Genomic DNA, 16,824 nt, shown 5'->3' on the forward strand with positions numbered 1-16,824 from the left:
CATTTTCACTTATGCCCCCAGTTTTTGTGGAAAAGGTGAGATGTGTTTACCATCAAGTGTCAATTACTTCTACCTTTTCTCTAGTTGCCAACATCAGGTCATACTGCCGGTAACAGAATCTTTTAGGACACTCGTGCCACAGGGAAGATAAAATGCAACAGAATTCTCTCCTTTTTAATGAGAAAGCTTTTCCAAACTTGACAAACCCATACTCTATGACCACTTGATTTTAGTCTTTATGAAGTAAATTTATTCCCAATCAATTCCCTCCGTTCTCAGGTAGATTTAGCTTTTCATTAAGATTTGTTAGGATAGTGATATTCGGTATTTGCTGAGTCTCTCAGTAAGACACTGAATTTATTGGCTACCTTTTCATCTTCTTTCAAGACTTCAGCAAACACATTTTAAAAAGTCGGTTTTTTTTCATCTGGAGGAATGATGTTGACTCCTTGTTAGAATCCTGATTACACAGCACACCCTTTAAATGTAAATTTCAGAAGTAAATACAGTTGCCAAAAGCTCTCTTTCTTTTAATTAGATAAACGTATTCTTTTGAAAAAATACTTATTCTTCATCCTCAGATCTCCTTGACATTCAGAGAAATACCAGACAACTGGTCAAGTGGTTGAAAAGAATGCTTTGAGTGGCAACATAATCCTAAAAATAATCAAAGAGTGTTTTCCCTTAGAACATTCTATAAAGCACAGGAGTGACTTAGAAATTGAGTCATACACTTAGACTTTCCATATGACAAGAACCCTTGTTTATTGATGACTTCATTCAGACATGCAATAGTCTATTTTACTTTCTAAATTATGATTTGTTTCCAAGAACTCAAGCATCCTTTAAAGCCCAATGTTTTCCCCCATGGGATAGAAGTACAGAGCACACAGTTAAAACAATTTTTTTTTCCCACATCGCCCCCAATAATGAAGACAGCCTGCACATGGGAAACACGGTTTGAACCTGCTAAGCATTCATCGAGCATTTCTCCTTTAACACAGTCCTAACTTGCATTTTCCTAAATCAGGTTCATGCAAGGGTTAGGCTGATATGAATAAAAACTGGAGAACCCAGGAAGTTGCAGAACATTGGGCTTCCACTTCAAGCTTCCAGAAATCCCCTAATCATCATCAGTTAAAAAAAAAAATCTTCCCATGACGTTGGTCAATGTAAAATGGGGGAAGTATCCAGTCTGAAAAACACCAAGAAAGAAAGCTATCATGAGTGATTTTGTTGAAACTTTGGATTGACCTTTCCAATGGAACAAGTAGACCATGTGGTGGTCATAAGGCTGGAGAATAAACATAAGTAGATTCTATATAGAAGGAGGAGAGTGTAAACTCCAACTAAAAGAGAAGTCAGCAGGGGATAAGCTTTCTAAATTGTTTCCCCTGCAGGGCAATGCTACCTCTACATCACCTAGGTTGATCCTAAGACAGCTGTTTTTTCTCAGGAGTCCACTTCTTTTCAACTCTTTGAAATCTTTGAGATAGCACTGTCAGCAGCAGATGAGATGAAGATTTATAGCTGATGTCAGTTGCATATTAATGCCTCCACGGTCTGTGGTATCTTACGAATTTCCTCTGTGATTTCACATAAATTTTGACTTCAGACAAAAAAGGATGGAGTAGTCTTTTGGGATAGCAGAGATAAGGCCGTTAAGTTAGACAGAGAAGGGAGGGAGATGAGTAAAGAATCCTGCATCCGAAGTAGCTGGAATAGTCTCTCAGTGGTTTGGAACCAGGAGTTACTTAATCCAAAAGGATGCCTCCTCTCCAGCACCAGCTGAGGCAGGGTTTCTCCACAGTGGCACGAATGACATTTTGGGACTAGATAATTATTTGTTGTGGGGGGCTGCCTTATGCATTGTAGGATGTTTAGCAGCATCTCTGGCCTCTACCCACTAGATGCCAGTAGTTCCCTCCCCCCAAGTCAGGAAAATCAAAAATATCTCAGATACTGTCAAATATTCTCCAGGGAAAATCTTCCCAAGCTGAGAACCACTGGTTTAAAGCGGCACAAGTTCATCCCACTTAATTTTTCTATCATTTTACCCAGGAACTTATTTTGTACAATCTATAGCTATGCAGATGAATTTTTTTAGGTAATTTTATTATTAATGTTTTCAGATATAAGGGGTTAAGAATTCCCTGAAGTCTAAAATGAATTTATTATCTTTGATTTACTTTGGAGTTCAAATAATAGCCAGAGCAGCAAAACCCCTTCTGCTTGTATGTTGTGAATCCAAATATTATTGGAAATAAAGTTCAGGCTTTTAGAGAGTTTTCAATAATTTTCACAAAATTGTATGAAGAGCAATTCATAGATTTATAGTACTGGACAGTTCATAATGCAATTCTGTTTTCCTTATTTCATTTAAACCTCAATTGACTATGCAATCTAAGCATTATCTCTATTTTGTAGAAAAGACTCTGACTTGCCTATAAGGGCATTTTCAAGGAGCCAGAAATCAAATTCATGTCTTTTGACTTTAAATCCAAGCATTTTCCAACAGAATACCTGGTGTCTCTGCTAATGAAGCTGTAAGCATTGAGTAAATATTCTCATCACTAGGATGAGAAAGCTCCAGACGGAAATGGGGTAGTGGTATTTTCTGAATTGATAAACCAGGCTTTGTAGGCTTGCTGGCTTCTTAAAAGGGCATGTGATTTTATTTAAAATTAAATATTTTTTAAAATTTTGTCTTAAAAGATGGGTGTGATTTCACGTCATATCCTCTCTGGTCTCAGAGCACATTCTTCTCAGTTTCTTTTACTTCCTATTCAGAAGGAAATTAGATCAACCCTGTGTCAGTCTTAAGTGGCTTTACCACACCTTAGGAGAACAGGAAAAATAGGTTTGAGCCCACACTCTTCACTTACTCTGTGATCTTACACAAATGACTTCCTTTTCTAGCTCCATTTCCTCATCTGTAAAATGAAGATCAAAAGTTTGTGCAGATTACCTATGAGAATGACCTGGTCACAACAAATGTTTGAAACTGTCAGCCAATATTGTCAATTGTATGCTATGTAAATATTACTAAATTCATGATCAGATACCATCACTTATTTTCCCATGATGCTGATAATTTCTAATAACCCTATGTGCCTTCTTTCTACTCACTTGCATGATTATATGTGCCATATTGCAGCCTTCTGCTATTTCCCACATATTTGCACAAATGCTTCTCCAGGAAACTGCTCACTAGAACCTTTACCTCTGAAACTCTTCTTATTCTTTGTTTTAGTATTCAAATATGTTTCATTCAAAAAAAAAAAAAATTAGTGACATTAATATTTCTTTTAACTTCCCTTTAAATAGCCCTTGCCATACTGCTGACAAACTTCTGCTTTTTCTGTAAATAAATAAACAAATGGAAAAAAAATCCAAGATAATACCTATGTCTCAACATAGACCAGAAGGAGTGAAGTAAGAAATTTGGCTATCATTAAGTTAATTGAATCAATGAAGACAGTTAAAATGAGCCATATTAAAAGGGTATCCTCTTTGGGGCAGAATAGTCTGATGTATTTAAATTGATAAAATACATCTGGCCATGCTTTCTTCCTTTGCACACAAGGTAGAAGCCAACACAATGAGTTTCTAATAAAAATAATATAGATGGTTTGAGATATCTTACTGTGGGAAAGAAAACTTACCCCTCAAGTTAGCAGCTTAAAACAAGAAATCTCACACTTTGGGTTGGTCCAAAATCCAGCCGTGGTTTAGCTGGCAGTGCCTCTGGCTCAGTCTTGTTGACTGGGGTTGCAGTCATCTCTGGCCTTGATTGGAGAGGATGGGCTGCCAACCTCAGTTATGTGACCATTGTCGGGCCATGGGAATCCAGTTCCAACCTCACTCATGAGTCTGTTGACAAGCTTTGGGTCTCTGCTGATGGAGCTCTTAGGTTCCTGCTTTATCAGCCTCCGTGTAGGACAGCAAGGCTCCCTCAGAGCAAACCCTTGAAAGAGGGATGGAAGGTGCCCACAATGGAAACCATAGTCTTTGTAACCTAATCTTGAAGATGACATCTGTGCCAGTTTGAATGTATTATGTCCCCCAAAATGCCATTATCTTTGATGTAATCTTGTGTGGGCAGATGTATCAGTGTTGATCAGATTGTAATTCTTTGAGTGTTTCCATGGAGATGCACCCCACCCAACTGTGGGTGATAACTCTGATTGGGTAATTTCCGTGGAGGTGTTGTCCCGCCCATTCAGGGTGGGTTTGAATTAAATTACTGGAGCACTGTATAAGCTCAGACTGGAGTGAGCTTGCTACAGCCAAGAGGGACACTTTGAAGAACGCACTGGAACAGAGAGAGGAGCTTCAGCTTACAGAGACATTTTGGCGATGGCCTTTGAAAGCAGACTTTGCTTCAGAGAAGCTAAGAGAGGACAAATGCCCCAGGAGCAACTATGAGTGACATTTTTGAGGAGCTGAAGCCTAGAGAGGAATGTCCTGGGAGAAAACCATTTTGAAACCAGAACTTGGAGCAGACACCAGCCACGTGCCTTCCCAGCTAACAGAGGTTTTCCGGATGCCATTGGCCATCCTCCAGTGAAGGTACCCTATTGCTGATGTGTTACCCTGGACACTATGGCCTTAAGACTGTAACTGTGTAACCAAATAAAACCCCTTTTATAAAAGCCAATCCGTCTCTGGTGTTTTGCATTCCGGCAGCATTAGCAAACTAGAACAACATCCCATCACTTTTGCCATATTCTTTTCATTGAAAGGGGAGGGAATTATACAAAGGTGTGAATCTCAGGCAGCAGCTTCTTTGGGGCCCATCCAAGAAGCCCTATCACAGATAAAAGAAAATGAGTAGGAAAGGACAACTGTAAACACTGGGTAGGTAAGGTGAAATTAAGTTCTGAAAATTCTGGATCCTTCACTCCTACTGCAGGTTGCATAGCAAGAGATTATAAATTGGTTTTGAGTGAAGAGTTTCCACTCTCTTTCATGGTGCCGAGTATAGACGTATAGCATTTTAAGAGGGATTCTTTGAGAGAAACAGCACAGCACCAACCAAAGCTAATGAGCGAACACCATGATACTATTTCTAGAAGTGTCACCTTTCCGGTGATCTTTTTCTTTAAAATTCCCCTGGAGGTCTGCATTTATGTCCTTTGAGTAGGGAATGAGCAGTAGCTCACTGCAGAAAGATGGAGTCCCTCAGGAGGAAACCTTCTACAAGATATTATTTATTCTCTTCCTCCTTACTTATTCTAAAATGAAGGGAAATTGAAATAGGGGAAGCTTTTGAACACAGCATGAATGCAGAGCTTGTAACTGTCGTGTTACTTTTAGTTTAAACTTAAGCCTCTCTTATTCTTCCAGTAGACCCTTTGAAACTGCTGCTGCTGAGACAGAGGACAGCGCATTATTTTAGAGTGACTACTTTTCAAGCAAACACTGCATCTAAGTTAATTAAAATGCCTATGTCGTTTTCTGTCTCAAGCCTTAACAGCTTCAAGGGGGAAAAAAAAGCAACAGACAATTCAACTGCCAAGGAGAAAAAAAGGGAAGTCAAACAAATTGACAAAAAATTCATGGGCTGAATGCAATCATCACCACATCCTTCAAGCTGCACGTTTCTTTTATTGGCCTATTGTTTTCAAATTGTTCCTTCTTTCCTTACATCTTGCTGATGGCCAACGGTCCATTTACCTCTGGGCTTTAATGACCATGAACGTCATTATAAACTGCAATGCTTTGGATTCCGCTCCCTCCCATGAGGCCAGTGGACTGCCACTAGGACTCGGTCTAGAGGGGAGATGGGTGTGCTCTATGGCTCAGCCACATAGGTAGAGAGAGTAGAAGGGCCCATGCGGTGATGCAAGCAGAGCAACCTATTGTTAAAGTGTTAAAGTCTGACAGTCAGGAGTCTTCCTTGCTCTTTGCTAGTTTCTCACTTAGAAAATGCCCTTGAGGGAGAGTAACTCACGCAGACACAAATAATTTCAAGTGCATCAGGTTGCTTTTCTTTGGGATGACAATGACAAAGAAAGCAAAAGATCACAGACCATTTATAGAAACTGTACCTCCAAACCCAGTCCTATCTCTTCTCTCTTTACCCTGCAGGACTGCAGGAATCCATAACAATCCCAGGTACCTCAAATATGTGCTATTCTCATTCTTAGCATCACCAGCTAGTGCCATCTCTATGGTTGTGCTGCAAACAGCTACTTCTCTGATAGATCCCAGCTCATACCAGGAGAAACACACTTTGGAAAATGTAAAACACCTTTAATGATGAACTCACAGATAACAATAAACTTATTAAGAAATCTGGTCATACATCTTAGAAAGGGCATTGATTCATGCTTCCTTCATAGCATATATCTGTGTAAAGACAAAGAATAAACATGTCTCTTCATTATGGCCATCATTCTAAGTTCAAAGAAGAATTTAGTCCATTAAACTCAAATATTTGAGTGGGTTAAGTAGTAAAGATGGAATTAAGTGCTGGAAGAGACTGCAATATGTCCGCTCAATACTTTTTCCCATTGAATATCTACTTTCATCTTCTTTAATGATAGATGTTTTAAATATGTGCTAAATTAAAGAGCACAGTTTCTAGCTTCCCTTGTTGGGATGTGTGTCTATGTGACAGCATCATGATCAGTGAAAAGTGAGCAAATATGATATGTGGCTTGGGTTGTTATTCCAATTTGGGTTTGCATTTCAGAAAGAAGTGTATCCCTTCATTCTTCCTGGTGGAATGCATACTTGTAGTAGGAGCTAAAGAACCCATTTTAGACTGTGAGGTGAAAGCCATGGCTTTCTGTAGATGGAATACTCCTGGTTCTTCAGTGCTGGCACCACCATTTGATGTTAGGATACTTAGGGGAAAGGCTATTACGTGAAAAACAAATAAACCTTCTTGCATAGGCCACTGTTATGCTGGCCACTGTTATTGCAGTAAACCTATATCCTAACTAACTTATAGGGTAATGTGTCATCACAACTTGACGAAGCATTTTCTAGAGTAGCTCTTTAGGCATTCACCTTAAACTCTGGCTTCACTGAATTTATTATTCTTAATCAACCAACAGGTACTGATTGTTTAACATATGGCAAATATCTGTCTAGACACTGGGGTGAAAAAATAAATAACAGTCTGTGCCCTCAAAAAACTAACTGTCTAACAGGAGACTGAAATATGTAAACCGATAGTTGCAGTGCCATTTGAGAACTGCAAAACGAGAGGTATGCTACTAAAATCCCTCTGTCATACGGATTCCAAACACTCAGAGATTCCTTGTTTCACTCAATCTCACGACTGTCAGCCACACCCAAATAAGAAACTTAGAAGTCATTATGGAAATCCTCCTTCTCTTTCATCCTCTTTGCTAATCCAATCAGCTTTACTTCATAAATATCTCTGAAAAGAGGGTAAGAGAGAAAATTGGAAAGATATTAATGAGTTTGAGTCTATAAAAGTTGATCACCGATCAAATGTGTTGGATGAGGGAAAAGGAACACAGGATAACCCCCAGGTTCTCTAATTAGATAACTGAGTTTACACAAATGTCTCTGGATGAGACACAGAATATAGAGGAAGAATATGTTTTTTGACAGCATGGTTGCAGTTTTGAAATTTTGATTTTGAAATGTCTGTGAAAGTGCCAAGAGAAAAATCACGGCAATTATTAGACTTACAGATTTGGTAGAAAGAAGCTGTGTGGTTAGGACTAGAGATATGAGAGCCTGTCAGCTTATACACATCCACCAAGGAGAGACTGGAGCCAAAAATGAAGATGAGACACCACGAAACAGTGTCAAGGTGATCAGGAGACATAAAGGAAATCCAGAAGGAGCAAATGAGACAACCTGGGGAGTACTTTATTTTCTACTTTCCTTCCTTCCCATGGAAGGGTCCAGTACTAAAGAGAAGAAAAATAAGATAAAGATTTTAAAAGTGCCCATTACTGTCAAAAACCAGGCAGTTATTTGGTAACCTGAGCAAGAGCAATTTCATTGGAACAGAGCCAGACGGCAGTGGACTAAAGAATGGATGAGATGTGGGAAACTAGAAATGGTTAAAGGGAAGAATAGAAGTAGAGAAGTAGCTAGGAAGCAGGCCATGTTCAAAGAGGGGTGCATATTTTAACTATGGGAGAGTCTAAAATATTCAAATTAAGGACATATTTTTGCATACTTTTGTTTGTTCTTTTTTAACCATGGAAGAGTCACTTTTCAATATATTAATATGGTGAAGAGCAAGAAGCAGCAGGAGAGGTGTTCCCAATTTGAGAAACGCCTGTAGAGGGATCCATAACTCCCTGAAACTGTAGACAAAGGACTGTGAATATACTATTGTGTGTAAGTAAGTTTCTCTGGGGAGAAGATACTTAGCTTTCAAAAGTCTCTAACATACACTTCACAAAATTGTTGGATTAATGGATTAATCAGATAAACCTGGGGATGTGTGACCCAAAAAGGGTCAATAGAGAGAACCTTTAAAGGTACAATCAAGAGAAGCGCTAACGAGAATTTTATACCAAGTGAATACAATATTTATTTTTAAAAATACAGGCTTGAAAAGACCCTAAAGCATATTGCACTGGGTACACTCAACCAATCCTTAGTTAGCTCTGAGATAACTGCGCAACTGTGGGGAATGGCTAAAACAAACCTAGTTTTCTGGTATATATGCCAGTACTTTAAGTACTTGATAATTTATTTATGCCTTCAAGGCTGTCACTTCTTTTTGACAAATAGAACATTATTAATAGCATTGGTTTCTGATCCTTTCTCTCTTTTTTGATACGTGACTTTGTATCACTACCAAAAGTCTTTTGTTAAATACAAACATTAAGTGGATTTCCTTACTCTAGGACTAGTTTGAGACAGGGCAGCTCTGCTTAGCCTGGTGTTTGGTCTCAATCTGAGAAGGGCATGAGGAGAGTGATGAGTTGCACTAGTTTTAAGGAAATTCTCACAGTCATTTGTCTTAACGGGAGTCTGGAGAAAGAGCCAAGAAGAAACCTTAATAGGAGGCATTCCATTTTGAAAGATTAACATAGAACCAGGTACTAAACAAAACAAACCACAAATACTTAAGCTGTAAAATGGAAGGAAAGAAAAAAAATTATATATATACTCTACCTGTATTAAAAGAATATTAGGTAGCTATATAAAACTCTAGTGAGGGTTAGGAGAATGAATCTTTAATGGTATCATTTATGTTTGTCCCAGTGCACTACGTTCACAATGAGAGCTGCCTACAAATCTTGATGTACCATTTTATTGCGCAGAAAACAGGCCTCCATCTCGCAGAGCAGCAATTGTAAATTAGAAATATATTCTGTTTGGTTGGAGCACAACACATTTGGAAATTTACAAAGTTGCATAAAAGCACACAGAAGCTTTTCTGAGACATTTTAGCCCTGTGGCTTTCTTCTGGTCTTGGGATTCGGAGAAGGGGGGAATAGGGGCCGTCGACTGCACTGCAGCTTCATCAGGACTCCTAACACGTGTATCCGACAGGGGCTTCCCACTCCTCCTTATCTGGCTGGAAATGACTCCGAGACCCCCCACAGGGACTGGAGGAGATTACCCGATGGCCTTAAAACCTTCTGAATCCTGCAAAACAGGAACTTTACGCTAAATGAGCATGGTGAGGTATGCGCCCGTCCCTCACGTTATTTTGTTACATTTTAAGTAAACAAGACCTTATTATAGGGATGATAATACATGTCATGCAATCTCAGATCTAAGAAGCTGAATCAAAGTTTTCATGACAAAGTTCTACTCTGATACAAACATACTGTATTTTCAGTGATTATTTTTGCAATCCTCCTTTTATTGAAGTATCAAAGATCATGGACTTTTTTTTTAATTAGTAAAACAGATTCTGTTTCTCCCACTTCTATTTCTCTGAGATTGCTGCCACACCCAGTGTGTGGGGTTCCAAATGAAATACTGATAAAAATCTTAAAGAATGGGCTTAGCTTTTACTTTGTGTCCTGAATAGTCCTCAGATTAATATTGTTTTATATCAAAATCAAATACTAAGCTTAGCTATCCAATTTCCAGATTTCCTTCCAGATTTATGGCAATCACATGAGCAGTTTCCAAAAGACAAAACATTTGGTAGATAAGAATGATAAATATATTTTGTTTTTAAATTTTCAATTCAAATTAAATAAATCTGGATTTAAATAAAATCAAACCCTTATTTTCTTCTAAAAGAAAACAGTCCCACATAAATAGTTGAAGGAGAAAGATAAATGACTGACAGTGGAGAGAATGATGGATAATTAAAAGGTAGGATGGACAACGTCAAAAGAGAAAATCTGGGCAGATAATTTCAAGGGTTTGGAGGAATTCATCACTGAAGATAGCCTCTAATAATTTGAGAACTAGTGAAGACATGATGTAGAAAACATAAGTTGACAAAGGTAGACACATATTAATGATATTCCACTGTGTGGGGGCAAGACTAGTATCCACACTAAATGCAAGTAATGCAGCCAACATATGCCTCACAATTAATGTGGCCTTTAATGAAACAAAGGAGAACAATGCCACAGATACTTCCCAGGAGGAGTTGAAATTATTGAAAGGAACATGTTTGAACATAGTGGAAAATGGCATCTATAACCTTCAACAATTCTTCAAATCACGAGGATTGCGTTGATTTCCAGCTATCAGGAATCTGGTAAAGATGGATGAGCAAACTTACAGATATGATTTAGATGTCAAACTGAATAATGGCTGACAAAACAGGTCTTGTTTATAAAGTAGTGTAAACACCCCGGTTCTGTGATACTATACTGATTTCTCTTTGGAAGGATGATCGAAACTCAAAACACTGTATTTTCAATTGTCAATCATTTATTCATTATTGTCTATTCTTTCAGAATTACCATGTTTACTCAGTTTCTGATGTAAGTATAGGAAGAACATTTATTTTTGTGAAATTTTATCATAAGCTGAGAAATTATTTAAGAATGAAAAGTTAGGGGATCTCTTTCTTTTTCTAAGGATTGAATAAACAGAAAAATAAAAGAGAGAACTGATAGTGAGGAGTTACCAAAGGGACTCCATAATCTCATATTATTTTAGTGAATCTTTTTCTTTAAGTGTCAAAACCCTAAAAAATTATATATTTGATTTTGAATAAAAATTCCAGAATTATAATTGCAGAATTAATAAATAGAAACAATAAAACCCCATTTAATATGTTTTTAAGAAAATTCTGAATTGTACTTAGTAAACAAATCTCCCAAATATCCAAGTTAATTGTTGCATTATATAATCTGCTTTCCAAAAGCTCCAATTAGCTTTAATAAATAAAATAATAAAAAGACCTTTAAGTGTTTGATGATGTTGAGAAATTAATTTATTAAAATAAAAAAACAAAATAAATTCTCACTTTAAATGTGTTACCTATCATTGGTGATAGGCAAACTCTTAGATGGCCCCCATATTTCCATTCACCTTCTGTAATCTCTTCCTTTGAGTGTAAACTGTAGCTAGTTCTCCCTTCTCATGCATAGACTGTAGCAAAAGTAGTAGGATGACGCTTCTGATACTTGTTACAAGAAGTCTGGACTCCTGTCTTGCTTGCTTCTCTCATTCCCTTGCTGACTCACCATGAGGGAAGCCAGCTGCCATGCTGTAAGCTGCTCTGTGGAGAGGTCCAATGACAAGGAGCTGGCCAATAGGCATCGGGGTCCTGAGCCTGCCATTAGCCTCTCAAGTGAGCCAGGAAGTAGATCCTCTCCCAGTTGAGCCTTGAGGGGACTACAGTTCAGCCAGTAACTTGTGACAAACCCCAAACCTGAGGCACCCAGCTAAGCTGAGCCCACATTCTTGTCACACAGACTCTCTGAGATAATAAGGGTTTGTTGTTTTAAGCCAGTAAGTTTTGGGGTAATTTGTCATACAGCAATAGAGAACATCATCTAAATACATCATCTAAAAAAATGTACCTATTTTGACCCATTCCTAAGAAGTTTTGATGTCTGGGAGAAATTATACTGTGTCCAGTGGAAATATTTGTACAAAACATTTGTGTGCAAAGAAAACCTGGTTAAAGTCATGATCAAAGATAGCCTGAAGGAGAAGAGACTGAGTCAAGATGGGACTTAAAGTCCCAATGAAACAAAAACAACGAGACAAGGGACAGTTAACCTACCTTGATTTGATATGGATGTCAAGATGGGAGAAACCTGTGGGAGGCTTTCCAGGGAATCCACACTGGCTCTCATCACAATTATTCATAAGTCTTTGACTGGCTACATTGTTTTTGAATGTGTAAGACCTTGCTAAAATTTATGAATGTTTTATCCATAATCTTCAGTGGGCTCCAATCCTAGCATTTAGAAATTCAGCATTTTGTGGCCATTTATATAAGCTGATTTTTCCAAACAGTTCTGCCTTCAATGTCTTATTATTTTTTTAACAAACCATTTTAATAATTACTACCATAATTGGGCAATGGTTATTTTAAAAAAAAATCTGTTTATCTATTTACCATTAGAGAAATTGTAGGTATACAGACACATCATGTAGAATATACAAGGTTCCCATATACTCCCCCTTACATGCACAGCTCTCCATATTTTAACATTTTGCAAAGTGTGGTAACTTTGTTACAATTGAAGCAATATTATTATAATTATACTATTAAGTATTGTACATAGTTTACATCAGGATTCACTGTGGTATACAGTTCTATGTTGTGGCTGTTATATTTTCATTCTAACAACATGTAAACAACCTAAAATTTCCCCTATTAATCATATTCAGTTATGTAAATCAGTGCTGTGAATTACTTTCACAATATTGTCCTGCCATCACTGCCATCCATTTCCAAAACTTTTCTATCACCCCAAGTATTAACTCTGCACCAATTAAGCACTACCCTCCATTCCCTAACCCCCATGCTAGCCCCTGGTAAACTATATTCTAGTTTATGACTCTATGAATGTACTTACGATTATTTCATATCAATGATAATCATACAATATTTGTCATTTTCTCTGGCTTATTTTACTCAACATGATGTTTTCAAAGTTCATCCATGTTGTCAAATGAATCAGAACTTCATTCATTTTTAATGCTGAATAATATTCTATTTATACATATATAACAAATATTGTTTATCCATTCATCAGTTGATGAACACTTGGGTTGCTTCCATCTTTTAGCAGGTGTGAGTGATGCCACTATGAAGATAAGTGTGCAAATATCTGTTCTAGTCTCTGCTTTCAATTCTTCTAGGTTTATACATAGAAGTGGTGATTTTATACTCAACTCTCTGAGGAACTACCAAATTGTCTTTCACATAAGCTGCACCATTTTACTTTCCCACTAAAAATAAACACTTGATTGTATTTCTCTACATCTTATCCAACACTTGTTATTTTCTACTTGCTTTTTGATGGTAGCAATACTTGCAGGTGTGATATGGTATCTCATTATGGTAGTGGTTTGAATCTACCTAATGGCTATTGATGTTGAGCATCTTTTCATGTACTTTTTGGTCATTTGTATATCTTTCTTAGAGAAATAGGTATTCAAGTCCTTTGCCTATTTTTAAACAGGGTTGTTAATCTTTTTGTTGTTGAGTTGTAAGATTTCTTCAAATATTGGATATTAAATGCTTATCAATGTGTGGTTTCCAAATATTTTCTCTCGAATATTTTGTCTTTTTAGTTTCATGATGAAGTCTTTTTTTTCCACAGTATCATCACATATTTGTGTGTTCATCACCATGATCATTTTTAGAACATTTGCATTACTCCAAAATATAAAGGGAAAAAAGAAAACCCCAAACATCACATAACCCTTATCCCTCTCTCTTACTGACCACTAGTATTGCACACTACCCAATTTTAAGACATTCAATAGAGGTAGGTTAACTAAGACATTGTAGTATTGACAGAGATAGATATATAGATCAGTGGAAGAGAACAAGACATCCAGAAGTAGATCCATACAAACATGGGAAACTGACTTTTTTTCTTTTTTTTTTTTTTTGCTATGTAGTTATACAATCATTATTAAATGTCAAGGCTACTGGATTACAGTTCAACAATGTGAGATAGTCCCTTCTGGCTATTCTTAAACTCTGGACAATAAAAAGTAACTACATAATAAGTCAGTAGTCAGTCATTTGTTAAATCCCAACTTCTCAGTTATACCTCCTCCCTCCCATTTGATCTTTCTCTCAAACTTCAGGGATATCTAGGCAATGACCATTTTAACTTCTTCATGTTGGAAAGGGGTGTTGACCTTATAGGGTAGAGGAATGAAACTGGCTGATGTTTTTGGAGAGACAGTTACCTCTGTGTTTCAGGGCTTATCTGGCATAGGATCAATCTGGAGGCCTTAAGTTTCTGAAAAAATAAACTTACTAAGAAAACTTTTATAGAGACCTAGAGCCCAGTGCACAACCTACAGATTTCAGGAATACTGTTGGTTCGGGCTTGGCATACTGTGGTAGTTTGTAACTTCTAGCTAAAGCTTGCATCAGAGTAAACTCCAGAATGACCTCTTGACTCATTTGAAATCTCAGCCACTGAAACTTCATTTTGTTCTATTTCTTTTCCCTCTTTTGGTCCTGAAGGCATTCCCAATCCTACGATTCCAGGGCCAGGCTCACCTGGGAGTCATGTCCCACTTTGCCAGGGAGACTTACATCCTGGGAGTCATGTCCCATACAAGGGGGATGGTAGTGAGTTTATTTGCAGGGTTAGCTTAAAGAAAGAGGCCACGTGATGAAGTCTTTTGATGCACAAAATTTTTCAATTTTAATTAAGTCCCATTGATCTATTTTTTTCCTTTGCTACTTGTGCTTTGGATGTAAAATCTAAGAAACCATTGCCTAACACAAGATCCTGAAGGTGCTTCCCTATGTATTCTTCTAAGAGTGTTATACTTTTGATTCTTTATTGGTCTTCGATCCATTTTAAGTTAATTTTTGCAATACAGTGTCAGTTAGGGGACCACCTTCATTCTTTTGCATATGGATATCCCATTTTCCCAGTACTCTTTGTTGAAAGACTATTCTTTCCCCATTGAGTGGCCTTGGCTCCTTGGCTATAGATGTGAGGGTTTATTTCTGAATTCTCAACTCAAATCTATTGATTTATGTCTATCTTTGTGCCAGTACCATGTTGTTTTATAACTGTAACTTTGAAATAAATTTTTAAATCAGGAAGTGTGTCACCTCCACTTTTGTTCTTTTTCAAGTTTTGGCTATTCAAGGACCCATGCTCTTTCATATAAATTTTGATGGTTGTCTTTTCCATTTCTGCAAACAAGGGTATTGGAATTTTGATGGGTTTACATTGAATCTGAAAATTGCATTGGGTAGAATTGGCATCATAACAGTATTTAGTTTTCCAGTCCATCTACACATAATCTCCTTCCACCGATTAGCTCTTCTTCGACTTGTTTTACCAATGGTTTGTAGTTTTGCATGTCAAAGACCTTTGCAATCCTTGGTTAGATTATTCCTATATATTTGATTCTTTTACTTGCAATTGCAAATTCTGCAGATTCAATCGTATTAAATGCTCCCTTTTGTTTTGAGGATATTTAGGTACCAAGAAAAAAGAATAAATGACATGAATTTTAATGGCTGAAGTTGCTTCTACCTTTTCCTGTCCAAATGGATTCCCTTTTCTTGACCTTGGTAAAGTGTATCCAATCATTTAACCCAGACAGGAAAAAAGTGCATTGCATTAAGAAAGGTCTTCATTCTCAAATTGCTAATGAGAGGTCTAAGTGGGAGTTAAAAGAAAAAAAAAAAGAAAACTTGTAATTTGCAATGTGGGTAAGTCACAATTGCAGGATGAACCACAATTTTGTTTCAAGATAATAACTCTTTCCATTTTCACCTTGCTGTGGCATTAATGTAAGTTTAGCATGAAAATCTCTAGACATAAAGTAAAAAGGATAAAGTATAAAGGACAGTGGACACTTCAACTTTCCCAATTCCTATCTGAAAATCCTTGTCCTAATTAGCTATCTACTATTATACTGCAAAGATTCATTGGATATAATAATGACCCTCACATCTTTTCACAACTTACAGTTTCATGCTCTTATCTCATGTTGTCCCATTAGAGGAACAGAGGCTGTATAAGGGCTCTTACCACCTATATCTCCCAGCTCTGGAGGAATAGCTATTAAGTTTAATGTGTTTCATATTAACGCATTCTGTCAGAAGAATCTGATAGATTTGAACTAAGGGATCCTGCATCTCTCCTTCCCTAGTTGTCAATACACTGCATTTCCAAACTAATCTTCAAAAGTTGTTTTTTTATGTAATGTGCATGTTCAACATAGGGAGAAGTTTAAGAAAACTTTTTTATTCAAAAAATTCACTAAATCCCTGCTATTGTAAACTTCAAGTGAATTAAATATCTGCTTCTGCAGAGCCTAATTTTACTTCCTTCTGATACCAGAAAGCACATAAAAATCCCTCTCACTATGATCGCCAGGCTTATTCTTTATTGTATTCATCTATTTGCTTATTTAAAACAAGATTTGCTAAAGATTGTTGATTCCGAGTTTCAGCATCTCTACAGAGACTCAAAGTAACTTGCGTGCTTTTATAAGCAAAATTTTGGTAATCTTCCATAGTGTTTGTTATGCAACATTGATGCAGGGCCAAGATTCCCTGTTCCTCAGGGAGACTTCTCCAGCCCCACCTCAGATCTCAAAGTTCTGGTACTTCAGACTCCAGAACAGGCAGCAGAACATAGCACTCCACTGCAACCTTATGTCAACAGCCACCCCACGGATGAGCCCTTTCTGCCCTCTTAAAAGACAGGAAAGCTTTTTCTT

General features: G+C 37.3%; 1 long non-coding RNA gene across 1 annotated transcript in view; it reads right to left on the reverse strand.

Annotated features, from left to right (window-relative positions):
* Nucleotides 1-383: 383 nt before the first annotated feature.
* The window catches only part of LOC119506949, a 233,622-nt gene continuing 217,181 nt past the window's right edge, over nt 384-16,824 (reverse strand). Inside the window, exon 11 of the long non-coding RNA XR_005211074.1 lies at nt 384-478. This is a non-coding gene — a long non-coding RNA (uncharacterized LOC119506949). The remainder of the gene's footprint in view (nt 479-16,824) is intronic.

Source organism: Choloepus didactylus, chromosome 12, assembly GCF_015220235.1.
Source record: "Choloepus didactylus isolate mChoDid1 chromosome 12, mChoDid1.pri, whole genome shotgun sequence".
Taxonomy (NCBI): Eukaryota; Metazoa; Chordata; class Mammalia; order Pilosa; family Megalonychidae; genus Choloepus; species Choloepus didactylus.